Below are 6,000 nucleotides of genomic sequence, written 5' to 3'. Positions count from 1 at the left end.
TGTTTTTATTTTGTCCGATAACTTCCGCATCACCCGTTATATATATATATATATATATATATATATATATATATATATATATATATATATATATATATATATATATATATATATATATATATATATATATATATATATATATATATATATATATATATATATTTAGTGTTGACATCGTGTATAATAGTATATGTTATACTAGTAAAAAAACCTCAATAAATACGAATTCTCTTAACAATACAATTAATAATTTATTATTAGAAAATTTCGCTGGATTATGATTACCACCATCATCAGCTCGTAAAAATTATTCTAAAACTTTTTTGTACGTTAAAAACAGTTTAAAATTAACTAAAGTCAGTAGTTGAATGACTTCTTTCTTTACGTAAAAATGTAAAAAACGGGGTCTAAAATTTAGTTTTCACAAACTGCCCGTTATCTAAATTAATCTCGCCATGTAAAGGTGAACATTAGAACTTCTGTATTTCTAGAGCTTCGCGCACTTTTCGATACATTTTTTTAGCTAAACTTTAATTATTTTTACGTCAGCAATAATAAAAAAAAAAGGGGGGAGGGGGGGGGGGGAGAAAAAAGCGCCTAATATTATTACATATAACTGATAAATATAATTACAACTAATTAATGTAACTTGTAATGAGATGTTATCATATCAGCTTCATCATTTTTAAACAAGTCTGAGGATTTAAATTTCGGTATTGAAAAAATACAGTCCTTGGCACACAAACTCCACCTATTGTTCGGTTTAATTGGGTCTATTTATATACTTACCTGGCTCTGCTTCCTCAATTTGAGGAAGCAGAGCCAGGTAAGTATATAAATAGATAAGTATATATAATAGGTAAGTATATAAATGTTTATTAGTTATACTTGCATTTGAGGCTCAAATGCAAGTATAACTAATAAACAACTGCCTATTTATTGACATCATTTAGTTGAAATAGTTATTTCTAATAAGCAAGTTTTATTTTTAACAATGTATCTCCCAATGTAACCAGTGTATTCCTGCATTAATAAAAAAGTCTAAAAAAAAATATCCCCTTATTATGGATTATTTACTGCTCCACAGAATTCAATTTAAAAATATATTGTTTGAGTGTATTTCTTCGTAATTTCTCTCTGTACTGAAGTTGTCTTTGATATATAATTTCTTTAATGAATGAGTGGTTTGATTTTTGCTTTATTTATCTATATTATATTTATTTCTTATTGTATTATTATTATTTATTGTGTTATTATTGCTACATTTTATGTTATTATTATATTTAATTATTATCTACGATATGTACATGCAGTTTACATTGTAATATAATTGTTTCTAATATTATTGATACTTTATTATTATTATTTTGTATTATTACTATAATTATTACATATATCATTATTATTTGTTTAACAATCTTTTCTTTTTTCTCTTATTTATATTTTTTATATTTTTTAGGTGTCACTCCATTGACTAGTTTGTAACTATATGAGTGACACCTAACTAAATTCTAATAATTTACGATGAGCATTAGTAAATTTTTATTGATATAGCTAATTTAAAAAAAAAAAACTACTTGTAAATATCAAAAATGTGCATGAAGAATACATTATTATTTTTTTATCTATTTTTAAGTTTTTTTTTTGTTGATTAAGCAATATTACAATTTTTTCATAAAATCATGTAAAAATACAAACAATATCATAACATCGTAAACATGATAAAAACTTTTTAAATATTTTTCGAATATATATATATATATATATATATATATATATATATATATATATATATATATATATATATATATATATATATATGTATATGTATATATGTATTGACAATTTTAAAGTATTCATTCAGGTATTGCCAATTTTAAATTATTCATTTGCTTTGGATTTGCTTCTTTCAAAAAATATAAGATAATATTTAAAAAACACCATTAGAGAAATAAAAAAATTTAGATATGAGCATATTATTTTTTTAGTTATTGTTAACCATTTTTTTAGCGTGGTAAACACTATTTTAATGGATTTGCATCGGATCTCTATGGACATTTTAAACAACTAATTGTGGCTTGACAAATCAGTTACTCAGTGGACTATTTGTGGCAGCCACCAAAAGTGGTTAGATGATGACTAGCCAGTGTATGACATTTTGGAAATTATTAACTGGCAACTTAAAGTAGATGCCACTAATTGTCCTAAAAGTAACCATTGAGCAAAATTCAAATGCATATATAGATCCACTGCAAATCCACTGCAAAAATGTTTGCTGGAGGTATATTTAAATAAAGTTATTCTATTTTCATATAGTTATTCTATATGAAAAGTAGGTAAAAATGATTTTATGATGTCAAACAAACTATTAGACTTGGGCTCTACGATCTTTTTAGTTATCACAAGGCCTGATTTTTTTTATAACTATTTAACTTGGTTAGTTTGTAAACTGTTGCTAATAAATCTCCTAAACTTATAGCATTTTACATTTTTTTAAAATAATATGATGTATATTATTTACTTAAATTTCGAATTTTGCTTTGTTTTTAAGTATAAATGAATGGACTAGAAAATCCAGAATTTCAAATTAAGTTGTCTGAGCTACTTGATCAAGATTGGTTTAAGATTGGTATTTTCTTAAATGTCAAAGAGCGTAGTTTAGAAGCAATTAAAGCAGATTTTTTAAATTTTCCAAAACAAGAAGACAAAGCATATCGAACGATAAAAGAATGGTTCAATATTGATCCAAAACCATCGTTTGAAAAGTTAAGACTTGCCATTAAAAAAATTCCAAACTGCATATTATTGAAGGAGGTTGAGGATCTTGCAAGTACACATTTTGATTTGTTATTATTTGTATTATATAAATTTTCCAGATTGTCGTTTGTCACTCTCATTATATGTTTATTTTTTTGTTATTATTTTAACTTCCTTATCAAATTCTCTGCTGTAAGAAAAATTTGATTATGGTGATGATGATGTTGTTTAATTTTTTTAAACATTTGATTATTTTAGGTTTTTGTAAAATGACTATTAAGTTGAAAAACTATTTCTGTATATTTTAATAGACACGTTTTTAAATGAGTCTCTAAACTCACCAAGTAACACTATCAAAGTAAAAAATTTATTAAACAGTAATAAATATATAGTATGTTGATGATGTGGTAGAGGTATTTTTTAGTTACTAATTTAACTTCCTTATCAAATTCACTGCTTAGAGAAAATTTTGATGATGAAGATGATGATGATGATGATGATGATGATGATGATGATGATGATGATGATGATGATGATGATGATGATGATGATGATGATGATGATGATGATGATGATGATGATGATGATGATGACGATAATGATTACAGAAATGCTATTCATTAAAGTTTAAAAATAAATTTCAGAATAAATATATAAGACAAAATTTTAAATAAACAAATCTCACAAAAAAAGAAAAATTAATTGTTGTTGATGACAATGATAATGATTATGATATTAATTTTTTAAAAAATAATTTTATTTTAATATTATTTCTATACTTTATGTTTTTAAATAGTGTTTAAAAAAAACAAACGATGAAAATAATAATGATAACAATTATCATGAATATGTAATATGTTTAAAAAGATGATCAAAATGATGATGATTGCAATGATCATGATGATTACGTTGATTATCATGTTAGTTTAAATATTTCATATAAAATTAAATAATAAAATATTTGGATGTAATTACATTTAAATATATGTTCAAAAATTAAAAATTTTTTTTTTACTTTTCTATTAAAAAGTTATCAATCAAAAAACTGTCAAGTGTTTTTAATAAATTGACGTTACTGAACAATGTAGGAAAAAATTATCAAAATATATTGTGGGATTGTTATTCTTTGATAGCTATCAATTTATTATATTTGGAAAAGCCTACTCTACTTAAGTAAGTATTAATCATCAAAAATAAAAACATATCAAAATTGTGTTTTGGCTCGGAAATGCAAAAACAATTTTTTTTGAATCAACTTATAGGAATAAAGGAATAAATTTGTCAAAGTAGTTTCTTGTAAATCACTTTTTATAAGATTATTGCTTTGAAGAGTTTCATGAAATAATAAATATATATTAAAAACCACAACTTCAGAATCTTCTACAAGTTTACAACTTTTATAAATAAAGATATAAATAAGAATAAATTACAAAATATCGTGTTATAAATATAAATTATATCAACATTAATATATATAAAAAAAAGTTATTAAAACCTATAAAAGTGTAAATCAATGTAACATATATAGCTATGCACAATATTTAAACGAGTTTTTCCGCAATTATGTGCCAGTTTTTTTTTTAAACCTTTAAGTTTAACGCATATAAATTTTAAGTTTTTTGTGTTTTGCTATTTATGTATGTATCGATAAATAGACAAAAAAACATTCGCACATGCTACAACACTCCTAAAACTTATTAAACGTTATGCGATGTAATTTACTTATAACATAAAAGTTTAATCGAGTTATTCAATATACATTTCTTATACTTGATAACTAACTAGGGTGAAAGGAATAAAGTTAAATGATGAATTTCCGAATAGTGTTGAATATATTAAAAAGGCCTAATATTGCGACAAAAAGGAATAGTGTCGCAAATGAATTTAATGAATAGTGTCAAAAACAAAAAAAAAAAGGGAATAGTGTTGCGAATAGTAAAAGGAATAAAGTTGCAAACCGTAAAATCAGAATAGTGTCGAAAACTAAAAAAAGCAATAGCGTCGCAAATAGTGAAAATAGATTAATGTTGCTAATAGTAAAAATAGAATAGTGTTGCAAATAGCTAAAAACGGAATTGTAGTCGGAGAGAAATAGCTAAAAATAGGATCAAACCCTGACTAAGAAAGTATAATGCTGAAGTTTGGCAGAGAGGAAATGCCCAGTCTTCAAGTGGGCGTAAAATAAACCCAGTTGATTGCGCTACAGTAATTTCCCTTTTAGGGCAATTTTAGGGGCAAAAAAGGGTCCATTTTGATACCTCTAAAGTCATATAAATTATATATTTAAGGTTGGATTAAAAATTTTATTTTAATCAATATTTATATAATAACTTAAAGCAGTTGATTGAAAAATTATTCATGTTTAAAAGTGTAAAAGTTCCATTCAACAATTTTGCTGCTATAAACGTTTTGTCATGATGTTGTCAAAATTTTGTCAACGTTTTTGTTTGATATATATTTTATATATATATATATATATATATATATATATATATATATATATATATATATATATATATATATATATATATATATATATTTATATATATATATATTTATATATATATATACATATATATATATATATATATATATATATATATATATATATATATATATATATATATATATATATATATATTTATATATATATATTTATATATATATATATATATATACATATATATATATATATATATATATACATTGAAAACATTTAACACGAATATCTATTGATTTTAGTTTTATTTTTATTATACCTGTTGTTTCCATAAAAGCGTAACTTTGGTTCCATTTTTTTGTTTTCAACACTATTCCTTAAACTATTTTGCGACATTATTCCGCTTTTTTGTTGTCAATACTATTCCTAAGATTCATTTGCGACACTATATCGTTTTTTTTGTTTTCGACATTATTCCTTAGTTTGGTTTGCGACACTATTCCATTTTTTTGTTTTTGACCTTTTCATTAAACTCATATGCGACACTATTTCGTTTTTTGTTTTTGACACTTTTTCTTAAAGTCATTTGCTACTCTTCTGTTTTTTTATTTTCGACATTATTCATCAAATTCATTTGCGACATTATTTCTTTTTCTGCTGTTCGACAATCAAACATGCGACAATTTGCAACACTTCCTTTTTCACATTTTTGACAATCCAATTTGTGACAATCAAAAGTATTGCGACACTATTCCACCACACCACTAATTGTTATATTTAATTACCGCTATAAATTATGAATA

The 6,000-nt window shown here is 23.5% G+C and overlaps 1 protein-coding gene across 2 annotated transcripts in view; it reads left to right on the top strand.

Annotated features, from left to right (window-relative positions):
• Window positions 1-2,541: 2,541 nt before the first annotated feature.
• The window catches only part of LOC136075533 (uncharacterized), a 68,749-nt gene continuing 65,290 nt past the window's right edge, over window positions 2,542-6,000 (top strand). For both annotated transcript variants that reach the window (XM_065788965.1, XM_065788964.1), the window contains exon 1: window positions 2,542-2,830. The gene's annotated coding sequence lies outside the window, so the exon portion shown is untranslated. The remainder of the gene's footprint in view (window positions 2,831-6,000) is intronic.

The sequence above is a fragment of the Hydra vulgaris genome, chromosome 01 (genome assembly GCF_038396675.1).
Source record: "Hydra vulgaris chromosome 01, alternate assembly HydraT2T_AEP".
Classification (NCBI taxonomy): Eukaryota; Metazoa; Cnidaria; class Hydrozoa; order Anthoathecata; family Hydridae; genus Hydra; species Hydra vulgaris.
This window is presented reverse-complemented; position numbering and strand designations above follow the sequence as displayed.